This window comes from Trachypithecus francoisi, unplaced genomic scaffold, assembly GCF_009764315.1.
Source record: "Trachypithecus francoisi isolate TF-2019V2 unplaced genomic scaffold, Tfra_2.0 Lachesis_group6, whole genome shotgun sequence".
NCBI classification, from domain to species: domain Eukaryota; kingdom Metazoa; phylum Chordata; class Mammalia; order Primates; family Cercopithecidae; genus Trachypithecus; species Trachypithecus francoisi.
Genome location: NW_022681471.1, coordinates 98,933,841 through 98,957,886, shown reverse-complemented (window position 1 = coordinate 98,957,886; position 24,046 = coordinate 98,933,841). Strand labels below are relative to the sequence as shown.

The following is a 24,046-nucleotide window of genomic DNA, read 5'->3' as shown; positions in this document are numbered from 1 at the left end:
GACCTGTTTCCAAATAATATCACATTTTAAGGAATTGCGGTTTAAGACAAATCTCTTTGGAGAGTCATAATTCAACCTATAAAGCCTCCCAATACTCACATGGAGTTGTTGTGACTCACTCCTCCTAAGGTCAATCTTTGTATGGAGCCCAAGGAGTCTTAGGGATGGCAGCCCCAAGGTTTGAGAGCATTGGCCCAGCAATCCTCACTATGGCTGCAGAGCATAGGGCTGGCATGGAGCCACAGGGAGAGGAGTCCTTCCTGGAGGGCCTTAGGGAATTTTTTACATAGAAAATACAAAATGTAGACAGAGAGACCCACAGTTGAATTTTGGGTATCTAGAAACTACAATAATGACGTGGTATATTTATTACGCAATTGAGTCATGCCAATGTCTGGACTTGGATTTCCCCTGAGCAGACCCCAAGATGAGGATTTGAGTGCAACCATTTATTTGGGAAGTGGTCCAGAAGGCACCATGAGAAGGTGAAGCAGTGAGAAAGGGAAAAAGGAAAGCCAGTGGAGAGTGAGCAGATGGGTGTAGTACCAGCATGGGCAACTGGGGCTCAGGCCCATGGGAGGTCTCTCAGAGACTGCATGGATCACGAACATGCCTTGGAGTGGAAGCTGGGACTTTTATCCACCAATTCACATCTCTCGTTGGTGGAGGGTTCCTCCAGGGCCAAAGAACAAGCTCAGGCAGAAAGAGGCAGGAAGTCACCAGCAGAATGACAGCTGACTGCAATTAACCTCCTGAGTGGACCACAGGGATGTGGGAGGGGCACCAACAGCTTCTGGTGGCCCCATGTGTGGCACTTGAACCTCACAACAAAACTTTAAAATAGGTATTCTTATCCTCACTCTGCAAACAAGGAAATGAAGGTTGAGGGGTTAAAATTATCCCATAAGTCATAATTTAGTAAGTAGCTTACCTAGGATCATAACTAATTTCTATATTATTTTTGGGCCAATACCCTGAAGCACAAAACTTTATGACTTCCCAGCTGATCTGTGTTTTGTGTTATCTTACTCTGAAAAGACAGAATTTTTTTTTTTTTTTCTGAGTTGGGTCTCAAACTATGGTGATACAAAGTAGAGACATACAGTGACTCTGTAGAAAGGTTACACCCCAATGCCAGCCTTGTGAAGATGAACTTAGTTCTCTTGAAGTTTCTCTGCATGGTGCCCTGAGATTCGTTTTTGAGGATATGTGGATAGGAGGGAGAGACCCCTGCCCAGACCCCCCGTTGAAAGCCTTTCATGGGAGTGTGGCTGGATGTCAGGACAGAGCTCCACAGCAGCCACATCCAAGTTTCAGTTGGCACCCATGTGGTTCCCAGGCTTGCTGCTGCCTTACCTTCCCAGTCGTTCACAAGGCCTGGGGCAACAGGGAGACCCTGAAGGGGGGCTGCTTAAGTCTTCCCATCACCTACCGCTGCGATGAGATTCTCCCCCAGTTGGCTTGGAGTGACAGTGATAGATTAAATGCACCAATTAAATTAGATCCTATTTTAAAGAGCTTGAGCTGGATTTACTTTTAATTATAGTGCTGTGCTTGCTGATGAGGTATTGTCGAGGACTTAACATTGGTTGATTGTGCATCCGAGTGTTCAGAGAGCAGTTTCTGGGAGAGACTGGGGATGGCTTTCTTCCTAAGGAACTCCTTGGGATAAGACAGAGGAGGGAGGAGGCAGGTTGAGAAGGAGAGAGGGTGGGGAATATGTCCTATCTCCACTGAGAATCCATCTCTCTTCTTCTTGTTTTCTGCTTTATGAGTCCCATGTTATTTGGAAACGTAATGAGCCCAGCACAGGGTAGAGAAATGGGCCAGAGGCCATGGAGTCAAGCTGACTTGGGGCTCCATCATGCCTCTGCTCCACTTAGCTGAATGTGCTACCTGGGCCCAGGTAACTAACCTGTCCTATCTGAGCCATAGTTTGCTTTTAATGTTTAATTACTTCATTCAACATGTATTTCTTGAGCTTCTAGGATGCACTGACATTGTTCTAGGTGATGAGAATAAAGCAGAAGAAAAAACAATAAAAACAAATATCTGTCCTTGTGGAATGCACATGCTCATGGCTGGGGTCAAGATGCGGGGCAGAAATAAACAAAGATAGCACACAATATCAGGTAGTGGGTGGCAAATGCTAAGAGAGAACATGAAGTCAGTTTAAAACGTTGTGGGACAAGAGGCTCTATTTTTGACAGTGGTCAGGAAAGGTCTCTCTGAGGGTGGCATTTGAGCAAATTCTGGAAGCAAGTGAGGGGCTAATCCATGTGGCCATCTGAGAATAGCATTCTAGGCCAAGAAAAGAGTAAATGCAAAGACCTTGTCCCTGGGCTGGTGGAGTCCCAGCTGCCCCCGCTAGATCTTCTGCCATGCTAGCAACCAAGTTGTGTCTATGTGACCACTTCTCGCTGCCTTAAGGGAGACAGATTCTCAGACCTTTGTGATTGCCCTTCTGGGGATTCAGCCACTGGAGGTGCTGACCTACATACAATCTGGCCCAGGAGGGAGTGCAGTGCCCATGTACCAATTAAGTGATGCATGCTTACAGTCCCCATTGAGTATGCTACTTTCAGGACCCAACCTTTGCTATAATGAAAAAGAAGAAGGATTCAGAACAAAAACCCATGAGCCACTTTTACACATGTATAGTTTTACTTGACAAGTACTGTGGACCGTAAATCTAGATGCTTGGGTTTTGGTCTCTTCCTTGCCTGACATTTGCAAAGTAAGTAAATTTGAGCAAATTTCTTACCCCTCTGAGCCTCAGTTTCGTGTTCTAGAAAATGTAAAAATGAGAACAGTGTACTAGACCTTGATGATATCTTGTAGCTAAGGATAATGTTGGGAACAAGATTTTGAGAATCACGGAATCATGGAAAAGGAGATTTAAAAAGGCCTAGGAAGAGGTCAGAGAAACTCCCAGACTTAGCCCCCAGACATGGGAAAGTTTCCAGAAATCTTTGCTTCAGGCTTAGAAGTGACAGCCCCATCAGTGGCTGGGATGGCAGAAGAGTTTTTCCCATGACTCAGTTGGGTTCTCCAGAAGCAGAATGAGATAGGGACCCAAGTGAAAATAGTTTATTTTAGAACTAATCCAAAAAACACTAGTAAAGAGAGTGGAGAAATAAAAGAAGGCGTCACCAAGTCAGTTGCCACTGTGGGCAACTGGAACTTAATCCTGCTAGAAACCACTGAAAGTCAGCACGGAATGTGTGCCTCAGAGTTAGCCCACCTGAAGGTGATGAAGCTGGGGTATTTATATGCCCAGTCCTGTCTGTCAATGGCTAAGGGTTGCTCTGCAGAATTAGGAGGGATGTTAATCGTTGGTACTTCTGGCTGTCAGCAGCAACAGGTAAAGTATGCTTCTTGTACTAAGAAAGCCCTGAAGCAAGGGAATAAAGGAATTGGTGGCTGGAAGTTGGGTGGTATTCTTTAAAATATTAATGGCAAGAGGATATGGGCTGGATTCTGACACCATCTACTACAATCTCCAGAATAGGCAACACTGCCCCAGATCAGCCTTGCAGGCAGAGGGCCCCGAGCTTATGCTCCAGACCCACATCATAGTGGGCCACCCCTCAGTTGCAAGTGACAGATCTGCTCCCTGGTCCAAGGTCTACACCTGTGTGGTCAGGCCTCTGGCCTTTGGGAAGTATTAGGGACAGGAACCAGGAAAAGGAAACCTATCTAAGAGACACAAAGCTTAGTGCCCCATGCAGTTCTGTTTGCCATAGAAGCACCATGTGCTCAGCCTCTCAGATAGTGGATAATCCTGGCAGGTGGGGATGTTTCCGTGTGACGCCCCCTGCAAGGAATGCTATTCCCTGACTGTCAAGAGAGTAGCTGGCAGTATTGCCATGGCAACCAACAAGAGCCCACCCAAGGACTCCTCTGGTGACAGAAGAGATGGAACAGAAACGGCCATTGCCAGGAAGTGCACCTCTATGGCAGGTGGCCAGAGCCAGATAGTTTTCCTTGCTCTTGACATTGTGATTTTGACCCGTATTATGCACACACACTCCCTACTCTAGGCTGGTTGGACCCTGGAAAACACCTGTCATAATGTTGTGCCGACTTGCTGGGTAAGCAGGAACAAGTGGGTGTTTGTGTTTTCCCCTCCATAAAATGATTCAGATGGTACTGGTTCCTTGGCCTCCACCGTGGGAGGCAGCAAGAGCTGACGCAATCACGTCTGGGAGGCATTTGGAGCATCTTGAAAGAAAGAGGTTGTCAAGAATTCCTGTTATAAGATCCTAAAGTATTTTTTTTCTTTTAATTTTAAACCTTATGAGTTTTCAAATTGCATTTAAGGTATTTCAAACCAGCAGCTGTTCTGAGAGCTGCTGACCACAAAGTGAAGGTAAAAATAAAATTTGAATTAAGAAGATGTGCTCCTGACTTGTGGCCAGATTCCAGTTTGGATCTTAAAAGCTTCCTCCCTGGCCAGCTTCCTGTGCTGACCCCCAGGGTCACTTAGCTCTGAGCGGCTGTGTATTCTTTGCCATTAGATATTGAAAACAGGAAATGAAGGGGCCTGTCGGGGGATAGTAAAGCTTGAAACAACTTCAGAGAACAAGCTGATGAAGTCATAGATCTTATCTCCTTGCCTTTTCCATGTCGGGTTTCTTTAAAGATAAGGTAGTGAATCAAAATGTGCTGCTTTTTTTTTCAAGATGGAAGCAGAGGAGGATTTCTTTAATATCCCCTTCCCTTCCAGTGTTTCCAAAGATAACCAGATGAGAGAAATGCCTGGATCCTGTGCATGTGCATGTAAAATGCGATTACGGGACAATTTTCCCATCGTGGTCCCTGAGGGCTGGGTGATGAGAGGGAGGAGGGATGAGGCTTGGGATGGAGAGGAGGCAGGTAGCCATTGAGACTTGTGTTGTTGTTGATGATGATGATGATATTGATGTTGTTGTTATTGTTGTTTTGTTAAGGCAGTGCTCAAGCTAGAGGGGTCGTTGTGGGCCTATGGGCAGTTTATACTGTAGAACTGGATGATGGGCACTGTCAGGGCTGGAGGGAAAAGGAAAATCTTGTGTATTTGGATGGGACACACCCAGCAAGAATGCCCGTCCTGTGGGCATATTCCTAAGTGCTAGGTCCCCAGGCTGGGCTGGCTCAGACAGCAGTATTATGTAGAGAGTGGCTGAAAGCACCGCAGGAGGACAAGTGTGAGATGGGACCAAGGAGGAAGGCAGGCATTGGAATTGGACACATAGGTGCGAGGGGAGGGGGAAGGCCATGGGTCATGAGCACAGGCGCTGAGAGGAACAGGAAGGTGGAGGCGGGCGTGGGACAGCTCAAGGGAGCAAAGATCTAGGGTGACTAAGAACACAGGCAGACCTCGGATCTCTTTGGGACTAGCAGACTTCAGTTCAAAGCTGACTCCGCCATAGGGATGTGATCCAAGCCTCAGTTTTATTTTCCGTAAAACTGGTCAATATCTCTATCATGGGACTGTTATGGAGAGAAAACAAGGTCACCTTTTTTTAACATGCTTGAGGCTGTGAATTGTGCAGGGTGCTGTAAGGATGTATTTATGTAGTTCCATCAATTTGGTGCTGGGCGAGGAGCAGCCCACCAAGTTAAAGGGAATACGCAAAAGTAGATGCTAAGCTTATTTATGAAACAGCTTCTTTGGCCTTTTGGTGAACCTAGAGAACAATTTACTTCTGGCAAGGCAAAACTGTGATGAGAAAAAGATTCTGGGCTTTGTGAACTGTTTGGGGCAGCTCCCTGGGAAAGGAGGCCCCTTGACTCTCTTGAACAGTAGACACCTGGCCTTGGCCCTGCCCTACCCTGCCAAGGGTGATAAATGTGGGTCAGGCCCTACAGAGGTCAGGCTTCTTCTCTCTTGAGGCAGTTAGGGAAGAGGAGCTTGCAGGAAATGAAGTAGGAACGGCCCTATGGGGTTAAAGGGACTGGGGAGGCATGGCAGGCAAAACACAGAGGGGATTGGGGATGGGATAGGTTACACAGTGCATGACTTACACAGCTATATAGAGGAGCCCAGGAGTGGGGATGTGAGAATAAACAGAATTAATTAGAGCAGAGAAAGCCAACAGGCAGGGCAGCAGAGAGAAGAACACAGGGGATGGCTATTCCAGGTTTGATTTCATGTGTGGTCCAAAGAGAACTGAAGGGCTGTTGCCTTTGGTGTTCTTTCTTCTGCTGAATAGTCTATCATAAATGAAAAAGCACAATCCATGGGCTATCTGCTTGTCCCAAAAGAAGGAAAAATAGAAGATGTATTAGTATCTCCAGGAGAGGGACTCAGCAAACAGGCTTGTTGTCCCCTCCCCACTTCTCTCCATCCCCCACCCTGCACCCCTCCTTGAGCACAGGTATGGTATGAGTCTTTTCCAAATACTCTCCCACCTCTGCTCACACACCCCATGCTCCCAATCCCTTCCACTCCTCAGGCCATCACACCCTTCCATAGGCCCTAGGAATCTCGCTTCTGATTAGAGTAGAGTCTTATGTTCACATTCACAGGTGGGTATTGGGCTTTGCAATCCCCTTCTGGGTGAAAAGAATCTTTCAGGTGAGGCATTTTAATGAACTTTCTCCACGCATCTTGGAGCAGCCTGGTATTCCCACTGGACTCTTGGGAGCCAGGCTCTTCTGGGTGGAGTTGGCGGTGATTGGAAGCCTTTAAACCAGTTCAAGAGTGCCGGATGCCTCCACTCTCTATGCCCATAAGTAGCCAGGACAACCCTTCAGTGTAAGGAACAACGAACACCATTCTCTTGGTCAGTGATTATCAACCCTGGCTTCCCAATAGTCACCAGGGGAGCTTAAAGCAAAAATGCTAAGGCCGGGCGCGGTGGCTCAAGCCTGTAATCCCAGCACTTTGGGAGGCCGAGATGGGTGGATCACGAGGTCAGGAGATCAAGACCATCCTGGCTAACCCGGTGAAATCCCGTCTCTACTAAAAAATACAAAAAAACGGCCGGCGCGGTGGCTCAAGCCTGTAATCCCAGCACTTTGGGAGGCCGAGACGGGCGGATCACGAGGTCAGGAGATCGAGACCATCCTGGCTAACACGGTGAAACCCCGTCTCTACTAAAATATACAAAAAATTAGCCGGGCGAGATGGCGGGCGCCTGAAGTCCCAGCTACTCGGGAGGCTGAGGCGAGAGAATGGCGTAAACCCGGGAGGCGGAGCTTGCAGTGAGCTGAGATCCGGCCACTGCACTCCAGCCTGGGCGACAGAGCGAGACTCCGTCTCAAAAAAAAAAAAAAAAAAAAAAAAAAAAAAAAAAAAAATACAAAAAAACTAGCTGGACGAGGTGGCGGGCGCCTGTAGTCCCAGCTACTCGAGAGGCTGAGGCAGGAGAATGGCTTAAATCCGGGAGGCGGAGCTTGCAGTGAGCCGAGATCGCGCCACTGCACTCCAGCCTGGGCGACAGAGTGAGACTCCATCTCCAAAAAAAAAAAAAAAAAAAAAACCCAAAATGCTGTGCTCATTCCACCCTGAACCAATGGAACTAGAATCCCTAAGTATGGAGCCCAGGGACTATATTATCTTTCTTGAAAGCTCTTCCAGATAATTCTCATAACCAAGGTCGAAAAATTACTACTCTAAGGATTTAAGTGACTCTAAATAGGAACTCACAATCCCTCTCTGGACTTCAGTTTACCCACCAGAAAAACAAGGGAGTTGGACTTGGTAATCTATATATTCTGTTATTTCTACTATTCTGCAACTCTGCCAGAGCAGCAGATAAGACACCCATATACATATACTCATGAATATATGGCCGTTCAAAACACACACACACACACACACACACACACACCACACACACACACACACACACCTGCGCCCCCAGAGAGCCATACCTCCTCTTCAGCCAGACTTTTGGGGGCACTTGTCACATCTCAGGTTCTGGGGGTGGGGGGAACCTTTGGTGGCTTAGATCAGTCAGAACACCCCATCTCCTTAACCGGGTTTGAGCCTCTGGAGCAATACCGGAGCCTCTGCATGGTGATGAAGGAAAGGTGAGAATGTTCCTTTGTTTCTCTGGAGCTACAAGAAGAGATTCTCTCTTCTACTGGATGATAAAGGGCAAATACAGGAGGCTCTGCTACTCCTGGGCTACCTACAACCCCCAGAGGAAGGCCTATGAGCACTTCAGCATACATAGGGTGGGTCGAGTGCCTCTGAACTGCATTGTACAGTGCTGGTTGCAGAGCAAGGCCCAGAGTGGGGTGAGGGCATGGATGGGAAGCCTGGTAGAAGAAATGTTTGCCTAAGAACCCATTGTACCATGAGAGAGATCATGACAGCCCAGGGTTGGAGGTTCTTCATTAGGCTCTTAGGCAGTGGCTCTGACATGAAAGAAAGGTGCCCATCCTGGCACCAAGTGTCTGTCAATAGGCAATTTTTTTTCATTTTGGTAAAGACGGGGGGGTCTCAATATGTTGCTCAGGCTGGTCTCGAACTCCTGGTCCCATGCCATCCTCCTGTCTCACCCAAAGTGCTGGGATTACAGGCGTGAGCCACCGCACCTGGCCAATAAGCATTTGTTCAATGAACAAATGAATGCTGGATGCGAGCAGAGGGTAGCTAGGAGCACAGCACAGTGAGTGTGCCACCCTGTAACAGTGAGTAACTGACCAAAGGAGGAAGAATGTGGGGCCCCTGATAGATACAAGGCTCTGACTCTGGAGAGATGGGGAACTGAGCCGAGAGGAGCAAGCTATGCATGAGATGAGTTATGCATGAGATGAGTGGACGAAGGACGGTCACATCTGAACAAGAACTGGGGAGGGGTGCTAGGGCAAGCTCACATAGGACCATCCTGGTGTGGCCAAGGAGAGAACTTCAAGCCAGAGTTCCAGAAATTTCACTGAGGTAACCGGAACCAGTGACTAGTCTTGGTACTGTTACTGGGGCCTTTTCTTATTCACACTCCAGCATGATGGGGAAAAAAATAGATCATTTGAGAAACTCAGTTTATTCAGTTTCCTCAGTCTGAGGTATGTCATTTTTGATGTTCAACTTACTTTGATTAGAAATCCCCATCTTGCTATGTCTCTTCTCTAGCACCTGCTGCTACCCTTCCTTCTCTCTGTGCATCCCATAATGAGCCCAAGTGCTGCCGGAGCACACTTGCTCAAGGAGTCAGAAAAATTGAGAAAATCTTTTTCAGCCATGGTCTCATTATCATCATTCACCAAATGGTCCTTGCGTTCCTAGGAAACATGTTCCAGAATCTTAACACAAGTTTGGTTTGGAACAGCCAGACTGGAAGCAGCCCAATATGCATCAAAAAGGGCATGGATAGATGGATCAGCATATATTCATACAGTGAAGTACTACACAGCAAGGAAAATGAGCAGCAACATGGATGAATCTCATAAATGTAATATTGAGCAAAAGAAGCCTGATACAAGAGTCCAGATCATATGAGTTCATTTACGTATCTATTTCAAAAGCAGGCAAAAGGAAGATGTGGTGTTAGAAATTAAGATGTATACAGTGGAAGAAAGGGGCATGATGAGAAGAGGGCATGAAGGAGGCTTCTAGGGTGTGGTTTTGCTTTATGTCTTGACCCAGGTGGTGCTTGACACAGGTAGTGCTTGTGTGGTCATTAAGTGAGCTAGACATTCATGGATTGTGTACTTCTGCATATGTGTGTTTTAATTCATAATAAAAAAAGTTTAAAGTCCATAATGCCATCACCCAGGAAACAGGGAAATGCTGATGTTACACAGTCTAAGTCCGACTTTGCTCCATGGTGTGGAACTAGGCATGCAACTCCAAGGTTTACACTTGCCTGTGGTAGTGCCAGATCACAGTAGAACTGGGCTCCTGGTTTTACTTGTTTCTAAATATCTGTGTTCTAGATGCCCTCATAGGCAACTTTCCAAGGACACACCAGCTCAACAATGCGTCCTCTCTTTTCCACTTCATGTGTGAACACCAGGCTTCTTGCTTGGCAACATCATGCTCCTCAGTCCCTCAGGGATGGTCTAAAACTCCCATAAAGAAGGTGTCAAGATTACTATCCCATTTTTCTTACAAGATCTCTTGTTCCTATGTAAATTTGTCCTAACTTTCCCTAGAAAATATCAAGTTCCTCCTCCCTGAGTTTCATGGAGGGACAGTCTTTGACAAGCCTTCTCAATAACAGGGTTCTACTTGCCTTATACCCACAAAACAAAAACATCCAGCATCAGTGATGGGCTCCTAATGAACAGAATCGTCTGTTCCCTGGGGATTTGAGGTCTCTTCTGCTAGACATGAGGCAGCCTTGAACTCTCAATGGTTTGCTTAACTGCTTCCTTAGTTCCTGACCATGTAACTGCCCACTTTTGCCATTCATAAGACTGACTATTTCTACAACAAAGATAATCTCTTTTGTCTCTGTATGTCCACTTGTAGCACAGTGGCAACCATGGCAAGATCTATCCTTACCCAACAAAGCCCCGCCCAACCAACAGTGTTGATTGAAAGAGTAAGTGAATAATGAGCCAATTAATAATCACCTCCATAGTGTGGCTGGTCAGGATTTCAAGGGATGTGACTGGAGTGGAAAGCTACCTTTTGTTGAGAAACCTGGAGAGGAGGTGAAGGGGAAGGACAGTGGGAGAAGAAGGAAGATAGGGAAAGGGTGGTTAAGAAGGGGAAAGGGAAAGGAAGGTCAAGGACAGAGGGAGAGAAAAAGGAGGAGAGAAGAAAGAGAAGGAAGGGGAGAAGTCGGGGGAAGTGCAGGGGGCAAAGGAAGGACAGAGGAAGGGGAAGGGAGAGGAAAAGGAAGAAAAGAGGAGGAGAAGGAGGAGGAGAAGAAAAGGAAAAGGAGAAAGAGAATGAAGCTCTTGGTAAGAGCCAGGAAAGGTCATTAGTTAAGCAAAGAGCATCCAGTTCATGGGCTTCCCGGATGTTTAGCCTTAAGCCAAAGACCCATGTCGAACCAACAAGAATGCAAAACCTTTGTAGCAAGCCAATTTCTATTACCCAGGGAGGCATGTCTCCACATAGAGGAGCATGGCCACATAAATACAAGGAGATTTGTCATCCAACAGAAAAGTGTTGTAATCCAAGTAATTTATTTCCAAAGTTAGGAGGACTTCAAGTTCAGCCTAATGTCATCAACTCACAAAACACACTCCCTTATCACACACACTCATACCTGCTTTCTCAGACCATATAAAAATAGGGCCTGCAGGCCTCAGCTTCCTTTCTCCATCCATCCACTCCTCACCATACCACAATTCTCCTTTCACAACCATTTCTCAAGTATTTCCTAGATGATCAGTGGGAGGCCTGTGCCCATTTCCTTGATGTGATTCTCTTTACTCACCTCCTACCAACAGCCTCCTTTCATCCAGGAATTGATAAGGACATGGCTGGTGAATCCATTTGTAGAAATGCAGTTGCTCATTGTATTAGTTAAAGTAAATACAGACCGAGCCTAACACCATGGAAGTGTTTTTTATGTTTTGTTTTGTTTGTTTGCTTGTTTGTTTTTCAGGTAAAGTACACTTGGTGGAAGAAGCAGGGACTTTTCTTCACACAGTCACTGAGGTGTTCAAACCTATGGAGAGCTCTGCCTCTCTGACAGTAGAAATTCTAATTCCATTACTTCAGGGTGGGATGTGTGCACAGAATTTTGTTTTAAGTACCCCTGGTGTCTCTCATGAGCAGCCAGGGCTGAGAATCTCCTCCTGTCTTCCAACATCATTGTGGGCATCAATATCCAACCCCCAGATATGGGAAATGGAAGAAACACATCAAAGAGCCATATGGGAAATACAGATACTTTTTGACTTACAGTGGTTCAACTTACTGTGATTCAGCTTACAATTGTATGACTTTACAATGGTGTGAAAGTGATACGCACTCAGTAGAAATTATATTTCAAGTATCCATGCAACTATTCTCTTTGTCACTTTCAGTGTGGTGTTCAATAAATTACATGAGATATTTAATGTTTTATTATAAAACGTGCTTTGTATTAGATAAATTTGCCCAATCATAGGCAAACGTGTTCTGAGCACATTTAAGGTAGGCTATGAGGTTCTGTAGGTTAGGTGCATTAAATGCATTTTCAACTTATAATATTTTCCAATTACAGTGAGTTTTTCACAGCATAACCCCATCATAAGTCAAGGAGCATCTGTGTTTATGGATCAGACCAGTAAGTAATATACATTACTTCTGTCTACATGTAATGGGCCAGAAGTCAGTCACATGGCCATACCTTACCCCAAGGACCACTGGGAAACATAGTCCAGTTGAGTGCTCAGGAACAAAGCAAAATGTGTTTGAGGGACATCTAGCTAGTCTCCACATATCCAAGATTATTGCTGTCTCTGAAATACAATCTTAAATTTAGAGAAAACATCTCAGTTTTGCTTGTTTGTTTTGTGTGACAAAAAATGATACAGAGACTGAGGGAGTTATGAGTTCTAGAATTCCCTGGGGGAGTTAATGGCATGACCCTCTATTGACGTAGTCTGACTTGGAGATTGTGAGTGGTACAATGTTCATTAACCTTTAGGCTGATCCGGAGATGTAGCCACAGAACTAATGGATGTTGGAGGAGGTTATGGTGAGGACTGGGGAGACAAAAGTCCTCTAGAAAATGATGTGAGAGTCAAGGCTGTGCATGGCAGAACAGAGCCTGGGGGAGCAGGGAGAAACAACTGGAAGAAGAGAGAAGAGGAGAAGGGCCATAGCCTCAAAATGGGTGAAACCATATACACTATGGAATACTATGCAGCCATTAAAAAGAATGAGTTCATGTCCTTTGCAAGGACATGGATGAAGCTGGAAACCATCATTCTCAGCAAACTATCACAAAGACAGAAAACCAAACACCACATGTTCTCACTCACAGGTGGGAATTGAACAATGAGAACACTTGGACACAAGGCAGGGAACATCACACACCGGGACCTATCGGGGGTAGGGACTGGCGGAGGGATAGCATTAGGAGAAATACCTAATGTGAATGATGAGTTGATGGGTGCAGCAAACCAACATGGCACGTGTATACCTATGTATTAAACCTGCACATTGTGCACATGTACCCTAGAACTTAAAGTTAAAAAAAAAAAAAGGGTGAAACACAGCCCTTGCCTTTAGGAATTCATAAAGTCTAGGGAAATAACAGGTGTGTGCCCAGGTCCTCGTAGCGGAATGCTAACTGATTGGATGAATGGGTCTAATGCACAGCCTGGTCTTTCAGGCCAACAGTTTTTCAAAGTTATTGTGCTGCTGAGACTTTTGAGAGTGAATAAGGTTGCTAACTAGATAAGGTACTGAAGTAACAGAAATAAACTGGCACTGTCCCAGGAAAACTAGACAAAATAGTCACCCCATTCATGGAAATCCTATCAATCCATACACCCTGGGCATTCCCTCCAAGGCCCACCCTCTGAAAAAGGTGGACATGATTTGAGGCTTGTGGGACTTTCTTGCAAGCATATGTGCTCCATAAACCTGAGAAGTGCAGATGTCCTTGCAATAAAAAGCCATAAACTGGTGTGAGATGGTATCTCATTGTGGTTTTGATTTGCATTTCTCTGATGGCGAGTGATGATGAGCATTTTTTCATGTGTCTGTTGGCTGTATGGATGTCTTCTTTTGAGAAATGTCTGTTCATATCCTTTGCCCACTTGGGATTGTAAACTAGTTCAACCATTATGGAAAACAGTATGGCGATTCCTCAAGGATCTAGAACTAGATGTACCATATGACCCAGCCATCCCACTACTGGGTATATACCCAAAGGATTATAAATTACTCTACTACAAAGACACATGCACACGTATGTTTATTGCGGCACTATTCACAATAGCAAAGACTTGGAATCAACCCAAATGTCCATCTGTGACAGACTGGATTAAGAAAATGTGGCACATATACACCATGGAATACTATGCAGCCATAAAAAAGGATGAGTTTGCGTCCTTTGTAGGGACATGGATGCAGCTGGAATCCATCATTCTTAGCAAACTATCACAAGAAGAGAAAACCAAACACCGCATGTTCTCACTCATAGGTGGGAACTGAACAATGAGATCACTTGGACTCGGGAAGGGGAACATCACACACTGGGGCCTATCATGGGGAGGGGGAGGAGGGAGGGATTGCATTGGGGAGTTATACATGATATAAACGTCATGCACATGTACCCTAGAACTTAAAGTATAATAAAAAAAAAAAAAAAAAAAAGCCATAAACTAACACCTTTTCCCCAGCAACTAAGAGGTTCTGGACACCTACTCACTGCTTAAGCTCTTCTTTTATCATTTATGAGCATTTTCCCAAACATCTTCTCAAGCTTTCACAGAAGTCAGTTGAATCTGAAACTCTTAGCAGGTCCCTGAACCACACAGCTAAAAAATTACATGCCGTGCACATCTGCAGTGAGGAACGTGAGGCTTTCTAGGGGAGATTTATTGCCTCCCTTCCCTCCACCTCTTGGAAGGTTTCTGGATGCTGTTTCTTGTGTATAGCATGTGCCTCCGGCTTATCACTACGGTAAGTATAAAAGCAATTAATTTTTCCCCCTTTTGGAAAGCAGAAGTTTTAACCGCACTTGAATACCATTTGCATTTCTGATTTCTATCAAGTTCACACTTCCAGCAAAGAGAGTCCTGCTGATATAATTTTTTTCATTGCATATTCTCTAGTAGGAAGCTGCTTCTTTTGCTTCCAAAGCAGAAAACATATACACATTGGGAGGTGCCCAGCTCTTGACCTCTGATTCAGGTTAAATCACCTTATTGGTATTAGGGAGGCGAGGACAGGTGTGGAAATTTGGAGCAGGGCCCTCCTGCATTTTTATACAGATGCTCACATATGCTGAGCTTGTGAAAATCAGTTGCCCGATTTGAGTGAGGCGGGCAGGTTTCAAAAACCATGTCTTTGTACCTGGTTGTAATTTGCTCATATGTTCAGAGAAATTTTATTAAGACATACCAGATTTATTTATTGCTTTTTTTCACTGGTTTACATCCTTTTACACTGTTCTGCTTCTACATCATTATTTAGACTTACAGAATGTTTAGGTTATGAGGGGCCCAAGGAACCATGTAATCTGTTGATCTTGTCATGTTATAGGTAAGGAGACTATGGCAGATAGAATAAATGGTCCTGATGCTTCTTCACCCCAACCTGCAGCCGCATCATGGTCATGGCATATCATGGGTGGAGCATACTTCCCTACCTCTTGATTTGGGGCCAACTGACTTGCTTTGGCCAATGAAGTGGGACTTCATGATAGTTCCAAGCCTGGGCCTTAAGAGGTCTCACATATTTCCACTTCCTCCTGATACTTCTGCTGTTGCAGAGAACATGCCTGTTGTCTCAGTCCATTTGTACTGCTATAACAGACTACCTCAGAAATGTATTTCTTTCATAGTTCTGGAGGCTGGAAGTCCAAGATCAAGGCACTGACACCTGGGTAAGGGCCTTCTTGCTGCTTCTTCATGTGGCAGAAGATGGGAGGGCAAGACAGATGAACTCTGTGTCCTCACATGGCAGAAGAGCAGAATAGAGTGAACTCACTCCTACAAGCATAATCAGCATTCATTCATTCAGAGCCTTCATTATCTAAACACCTTCCAAGAGGCCTCACCTCCCAACACTGTTGCATTGGAGATTAAATTTCAACCACATGAATTTTGGAGGAGACAAAACCATTCAAACCATAACAGCAGTCTAGCCCACTAGCATGTGGAGCAGAGTTAGCCCAGCAAAGCTCCAATCCTGTGATATGAAGCAAAGCCACTACAGTCTGAAGTATTGCTGCTAAGCTGAGCCCAGACTAGATTGGCCAAGCCCCAGCTGACCCCCAGATCTGTGGTACTAATTGTTATTGTTGGATACTATTAAGACTGTGGGTATTTTTACATGCAATAGCTAACCAATACGGACACTGAAGCTCAGAGAGGAAAGGTGGCTCCCTCACTGTCACACAGCTGGCTTGTGTCAAAGGCAAGATTAGAACCCATGCCCTCTGCTCTCAGCCCTGTAGGAGTTACCCCGGGATTTTTACACACATGTGAAAGATGCTGTTTGGTCGTAGGTCTTGCAGTTTTTGGAAAATGTAGCTTGTAACAAATCGTTGAGAGAAAACAGATGAAACTTTACATGGCTCCGGGGATTAATAATGTAACAGGGATTGTTCCACTTCTGGTTTGAAGTGAATCTAAACTGGTTGTTCCACCCTGTCTCCTCCTCCTCTCTGACAGCTGTGGAGTTCTCCAGGAGGAAGGGTTTAATGGCTTGGGAGCTGCTCCAAATAGCATCTGCAAGAACCAGAGCTTGAGCAGCCCTGGAGACCAACAATGAGTGGAGCTGGGATTTGGCCCTTTTCTAGACAGGCAGGAAGCCCAAGTCCCAACGTCAGCACTCCCAGACGTAGGCCAGCCTATGTGAGAAACACAAGAAAGACCCTAGAAAGATAAACTGTCCCCACATCCCAACTCTTTCACTCCAAATGTTGGAATCCCATGTTTAGAACTTTATTTCCTTATGCACATTAGCCCTGAGATGCTAGTATGTGATGGCATGCACTTGGAGAAGAAGAGGAGTCACACTTGCTCTTATATTAGCCATTTATACTTCCCTGCAAATAATGATTCCACTCCATTTTCCAGGAGTTACCACCTACTGACCTGTCTCACCTTGGCTTGCGGAGAAGAAATACCGGTCATAATTAGAGTGGCTGGCAGAACTTCTGAGTATTACTTTTTCTTACCAGTGACTGCATAGCTGCTTGCTTCCTGGCATAACTCTGGAGCTTTTACCATACTAAAGGACTTTTTCTTTTCACCATCTTTAAAGCACTCTGTCTTGATATGGGCTTGGTCTCCAGATGGAGGGTGTGTATGAGAAATAGGGAAAAGAAAATCTCAGGATTTCATATAATTATATGTTTGATATTCCATCAATATCTTCCTCCATTCTATGTTATAAGTTCAAGGAAGGGAGAGATTACATCTCTCTCATTATCTCTTGTATACCTAGTTCATACCACAGTACCAGGCACATAAGGAGCATCAGTAAATATTATACAAATGAATGAATGAATGAATGCATGAACAAATGAACACAGCTGTTCTGGTGATAACCCACAGATGGCATCTTTGCACACCCAGCCTGCCACAGTTCAGCATGTCAGACCAGGGCCTGTGGGCCCTTTGGCATCTGGTTGAGGCCCCTCTGCTGCTCCCCATGGCACCATGCCACACTAAGCTTGTCTCAACAGATCATTCACTGCTGAGCTGACATCTCTATCAAACAGGCCTCTCATGACTAGAGGATATAGGGAAGAGGGTGGAAACTGTGGCAGCCGGGGCAAGTGATCAAACTCTGCTGCCCAGTCCCAAGCCTGAATCCGCTGCCAGGAGTTGGTGAGCTGGCAGCATCTGCTGCTGTCTAGGACCAAGGCTGCTAATCTAGTGCCTGGTGCCAGCTGGGCAGCAAAGCAAAGTCACCATGCTTAGGAGAGTCCAGACAAGCAGGTGCCACCAACTGCCAATGAAAAGGAGGAGAGTCTGACAGGAACTGACTGATGAGGTGTTCATGTGGACTTTATTCTCACTCACTGCCATGAGAGGTTACCTGAATTCAGTTCAGAGAGAGCAAGAGAAAAAAAAAATCCTGTTTTCCTCTGCGTGCTTCTAACTTCCTTTAGTCCACGTGTACTGCTTAAGTATGGGTTCTGCTGAAAGCAGACTCTAAGATAAGGAATGGGTGCAAGCAGTTTATTTGGGAGATGATCCCACAAAGCATGGATGAGGGAGCAGGGGAAGAAAGCCAGTTTAGTGTGTGCTAATGAGCTGTGAATGCTTGCTGGAGATCAGTCCTGCTGAGAATCCTCTGAGAAACCAAGTGGAGTGTATCTAAGGGAATGGGAAGCTGGGCATTTATCCAACTACCTCCTGTACCCTGTTGATTGGGGATTGACCTCTGGGACATTAACTCCCTTACATTTCCAAAGTCGTGCCTGTGCTGAGCTAAGAAGGCTCCTAGGGTGCTCGAACAAATCCTAAGGCAGAGAAGCTGAGAGGTACAGGTACTTGCAGAGGGAGAGCCGTAGTGTGCTCTAGAATTGTCCACCTCAACTGCAATGAAGTCAGGTGAATCTAGACAGTATGGGTGGGTTATCACCAGGGTCTACATATTTTGCTTACAAATGTTCTAGAGCTAGAAGACATGGATCCCAGGCTTCTTCCATGTAACTGTGAGGTCTTAGCCAAGTAAGCTCCTCCTCAGCCTTGACTATTCTATCTGGAAATACATATATATATTAGATTCTGCCCATCTAACTTTGAGGGATTGTTATGGGAACCAAATTAAATCAGAGAATCAAATATGAATTATTTCATTAACATAAAATCCTCTTCCTTTAATTAACTTACCCAAAAAGCTATATTGCTCACCTGTCAGTAGGTTAAATATGAAGGGTTTCCAAGGATACAAGTTGTCAAAGATACTTTAAGAAACTGAGGGTAAAATTCAGTTTCAGATAAGAATGTGTCAATGAGTCAATCTGCAGTGGGTTCCAGATGTTCCTCTATGTACATTTGGTCACATTGAAAGGAATACTGTCATTACCTCGTTCAAAGAATTCTTCCCAGATTTGGCTGGCCCTGCTTCAGCCTGAGTTATTATCCTCCCCTTCATGCAATCTCCTTCCCCACAAATTCTGCTTTTTCTCAGGGAGATGCTAAGAACTTCTCTGCCTCCTCGGTTCCCCGTTATATTAGTTGAGGCAATGCTGACTGTTATAATTTATGAACATCCACAGCTCAAGGGCTTATGACAACAAAAATTGTTTTGCTATCACTCACATGGCAATCCAGCCTGGGTGATCCTACTTGGGCAGAGACCCCCATACAATGATCCAAGAACCCAGGCACTTTCCATCTTGCGGCTTTGCCATCTCAACACACGGCTCTCAAAGTTGCCATCTTCAATACAAGGCTCTCAAAGTTGCTTCGAAGGTGTTCTCTATTTGCAGCCAAGTGGAGAGGAAAAAGAAAAAGGAAGATGGAATAGTAGGTTTTCAACAGTCCAAGTCTGGAAGTATTGCACATCACCACTTGCACCCATGTTCCTTCGGCCTGAACTCAGTTAACGTGGCCAAAACTAACTGCAAGAGAAGCTGAGAATCATGGTGTGAGTGCCCAGAAAGAAGAGAAAATGGCTTCAGTGGTCAGATAACAATTGCCAACATAGCTTTGATATTTATCTGAACAAAAAAGAGCTAGATCAGGTGGGAGTTCAGCAGACCAGGAGTCATTGCCAGGAAGCAAGCCAAGTCCGGGGAAGTTAGATGAGGCAAGGGATGAGGGCCAAGCAGAGATCATGGTTGAGGAAGCCAGCACTGTAGCTTTATCTTACTCATTGTTGCCTATATACCCACCCACTTACAACCCAGAAATGCTTACTTTTCCTTAAAACACTACAGACTTCCAGGTCTTTGCTCTTATTTCTTCTCCTGACTGGAGCCTCTTTCAACTTCATCTAGCTGATCAATCATATGATAGCTCCAAGGAACCATATTAATGCACTTACTTCCGGTATTAATGCCCTTCTGTAATCTCCCCTTGAATTTGGGCTGGTCTCCTATGATTACCCTTAAGTGACACTTGAATAGCTACAGGCCTAATATTTAAGAATATTTGGCAGCTTTTGCTTTTGTGTTCTTGGGACCCTGGGTCACTGTTTAAGAAATCCAGCTGCCTCTGTAAGAGAAAACACGTGAAAAAACCTACGTGGAGAGAAGCCCAAGACTACTTGCAGAGAAAGAAAATCTCAGCTGAATTCAGCCATCAGCCAAACTGCCTGCTGAATTCAGTCATAAGAGTGATTACCAACAAAGCTAGCAGAAGAGTCACCTAGCTGATCCCAGCCCAGATTGCAGAATCATGAGCAAATAAAATGTTGTTTGAAGATAAGTACTGGAGTGGTTTTAGGCAGCACTGGATACCTACTGGATACCTGGTGCAATGTCTTTCAAGTTTCATACCAGCCTCTGCCTCTTCTTGGATACATTTTCCTTATTCCTCTCTCTACTTTCTCTAACACTTCCTTCTTAGCATGGTTAAGAATCTGTCTTTTTAGATGCACTTCCACAAAATCCTACACACATATCTCTTCTATCATTTCTCACTCAGTATCACATAATTTACTTTCTTGTCCTTCTACCTTTAAGGGCTGTGCACTTTTTGAAAACTGGAACCAAATCTTATTCCTTTCTGTGTTGTTTGTGCCTAATACAGTGTCTTGTCAGACAAGTAGGTGCTCAAAAGTTATCCTTAAAGAATAAATCATTGTTTCTTAATTTGTTCATGAACTTGAATATAAGTGATGTCTAAGAGAAAGAGAGCCCAAGGGAATAAGAAGGTGTGCCTTCCACCCAAAAATTCATAAAGGAAATTCAGAATAGGTCCGTGTGAGAGAATTGCGCTGGATAAGTGGATTCACTTTTCTCAAACTCCAGTTGGACCACTTTCTATTTGGGTATATTGGAAAGCAGAAAACTACATATTGGGAGAAAAGCGAATTCTTACACACTGTTGGTGGAAATGTAAATTAGTACAGTATTATGGAAAACAGTATGGAGGTTCCTCAAAAAATTAAAAATATAATTGCTATACGATCCAGCAATCCCACTGCTGGGTATATATCCAAAGGAAATGAAATCAGTATATCAAAGAGATGTCTGCATTTCCATGTTCACTGCAGTGCTATTCACAATAGCCATGTATGGAATCAACCCAAGTGTCCAATAACAGATGAATGGATGAAGGAAATGTGATATATATTCACAATGGAATACTATTCAGTCATAAAAAAAGAATAAAATTGTCATTTTCGACAATATGGATGGAGAACCTGGAAGTCATATGTTAAGTAAAATAAACCAGGCACAGAAAGACAATACATGATCTCACTTATATGAACAATCTTAAAATTTTTTGATCTCACAGAAATAGTGAATAGAACAGTGGTTACCAGAGATTGAAGAGGATGGGGAAAGAGAGGATAGGAAGAGGATGATCAATGGGTAAAAATGTGCAACTAGAAAAGACGAGTAAGTACTAGTGTTGCATTATACATTAGAGTGACTATAGTCAACATTAAGGTATTGTATGTCTCAAAATAGGCAGAAGAGCAGATTTTATATGTTTTCACCACAAAGAAATGATAAATGTTTGAGGCAATGGATATGCTAATTGTTCTGATTTGCTCATTACAAGATGCACACATTTATCAAAACATCACACAATATCCCATAAATTTGTACAATTATTACGTGTCAATTAAAAATGTAAAACAAAATAAACCATATTTTGAACATTACTTTAGAACTAGAGTTCTGCCAATTTGATATAATTCTGAGAGATTTGGAAGGTGAAAGGGAGGTGTAGGTCATCTTTCCAAGGCAGTTCAGGTGGCCAAGTAGGCTCTGGCCACATGAATCCTGGTAGTAGCCGGACTCCATAGTCTGCTGTGTGGTCAGCAGCTTTATGGATGCAGGTGGCTGTGGAGGCAGTGAGAGTAAGTTTCCTGACATCTGGGTTACAGCTGTATGGAAAAATTGCTGCAAGGGCATGGGACACTGGAAAATACCATTGGCTTTGGTCCAGTGATTGCTGACAGGCCTGGTGGTCAAGAGCAAGAGAAGGTTCCAATAATTGGGAGGCATGATTTCCTGATATGCCAAGGATATCCAATCAGAGGATGTCTCTGGGAGCTTCCTGAGAACAGGGACCACACGGCTGAAATCCAACATTTTGATTCAACGTACCATCTGGAGGAGCTGGGCAACATGAATACAAGATCAGCATCTGGGGCAGGGATATTCTGTATCTTGTCAAGAGTCAATGAAAAAAATCCAAGCTAAAGCTCAAAAGATGGGGTACTGTGGGGTGAGTCTCAACACCAGATAGTCAACCACATTTTATAACATAGTGTTGATAAGGCTCTGAGTGAGGCAATGTTGATTTGTCAATGAAGTATATTTTCCCAGAGGCCAGAACACAAATTAAAATTTACTCTACTTTCCTGACTTAAGAAAATTTTAAAACACTGAACTCTTCCTGCAAAGGGACATCTCTATGTAAATGATGGAAACAAGATCGCGTAATGGTTTGGAGCAAGGACTTTCACATCAAGAAGACCTGGGTTTGAGTCTCAACTCTACTACTTCCCAGTTGTTTCATGTAAAATGAGTTAATTACCCTCACTGAGGCCCCATTTTTTAGTGTGAAAACCCTCATATGTTGCTGTGATGATTAAATGAAATATTGCCTTTGAAAGCACATAACACAATGCCTGGCAAACAGTAAGTGCTTAAAAAATGATGGTCACTAACCCAGTGGATTGTGAGAAATAATCAAAAGCCAGTTTAGGGTAATTTACTCACATGGAATCTATTGTTAGCATTTGAAAATTCTTTGAATGATAAAAAAGAGACATAAAATTAAGATACTATTTATAAATATATTTATATTCGTAATACTAAATAGAAAAAATGACATTTTCTGTAACTGGCAATGATAAAATATTTATTTTAATATTTAATTAGTAAAGGTTTACAATATGCCAAGTGTTGCGAAGCACATTATATGCATTAAATTATTTAATATTCTGAACAATCCTATCAGGTAGAGACTAGTATTACTCTCATCTTACAGATGAGGAAACTCAGGGCTCAGAAAGACTAAAGAACTTACCCAACGTCACACAGCTGGTAGGGTGCCGAGTTCGGATTTAACCCCAGCTGCTCTAACTAATCAGCAATTAACCACTACCATAAAATGCCTCTCATTTGCAGAATATTTTAGTAGAGTTGCAAGATGAGAACTTATTTGTAAGCAGGAATTGTTCTGTTATTAAAAAACTTACAACAGAGACTAGAAAAAGAAATATATTACTTGTATGAGTAAATATTTACATACGCCAAAATATTTATGTTCATATATGTGAGTACTGCTTTCCGCAGGGGGAGAGGAAAACGTGTAAATATTTACTCACTGGAAATAGCTGACAAGTAGTTAGGAAATAAGAATATTTATACTGTACATTGCCTTTGTGCTGTCAAATTGTTTCATCTGGAGTCTATGCACTAATTCCCAATTGGACATGCAATACAAGAATCCTGAAATTGTAAATTCAGAGCTCCATTTGCAGTTACCTAACTTGGTTGTGAGACTAATTTCAAAACAAAGTTAATTCTGATTTTTCTAAATCTTATTTTCTAAAAATGTACACTGCTTTTTAAGATGTCCTGATTCTTTCTAGGAGAAATTATCCTTAGGCTAAAAATCAAAGGCCCCGTCTTTATGCCCTGAGTCCCATGCTGTGGGTTCTCACTAGGAGACATACTCTGGGGACCACTCCTGAGTCAATAGTTAGAAGTGGTTGGGAAGCAGGTCAAATAGTTAATTGGCCGGACAATGGCCCAGATTGGTGGTGACTCGCAGACAGCCCAAGATAGGAAAATTTTCAAATAAAAAAATTACATAAGTAGTTGGGATTTTGAAAGATATTGTAATGAAATAGTATTCAAATAAATGAATAAATATATATTATGGACCTAGTGTACTGGCTTTGGACTGACACTTTCACAAGCCATTGTGTTTAATCCTTACTGCAGCAGATAACTTTTGTATCAGTTGGATAACCTTTAACTGCAAATAACAGAAAATCTCAGTGCAACTGATCCGAACAACAAAGGATTTGCTACCTCGTGTAATAAGGAGGTCTAAAATGTGGATGCTCTAGGATTGGTTAATTCAGCGATCCACCTCAGTCATCTAGGTCTTATGCTCTTTCCATCTTCCCTCTGCATTCTTGGTATATCAGTTTGTCCTTGGCAAAATGGCCTTATGGTCGCAAGATGGCTGCTGGAGTTCTGGAATTGATTTGCAGATATCATAAGGTGTAATAGAAAAAGTAGAGTTTTTATCTAGATACATCTCTCTTTATCATCCAAATCTTTCCCAGAAGACTTCCAAAGACTTCCCCTCCCAGAGCATTGGCCAG

General features: G+C 43.8%; 1 long non-coding RNA gene across 1 annotated transcript in view; it reads left to right on the top strand.

Moving 5' to 3' along the window:
- Positions 1–11,643, top strand: part of LOC117077545 — a 69,529-nt gene extending 57,886 nt beyond the window's left edge. Inside the window, exon 3 of the long non-coding RNA XR_004434797.1 lies at positions 11,502–11,643. This is a non-coding gene — a long non-coding RNA (uncharacterized LOC117077545). The remainder of the gene's footprint in view (positions 1–11,501) is intronic.
- Positions 11,644–24,046: the final 12,403 nt, after the last annotated feature.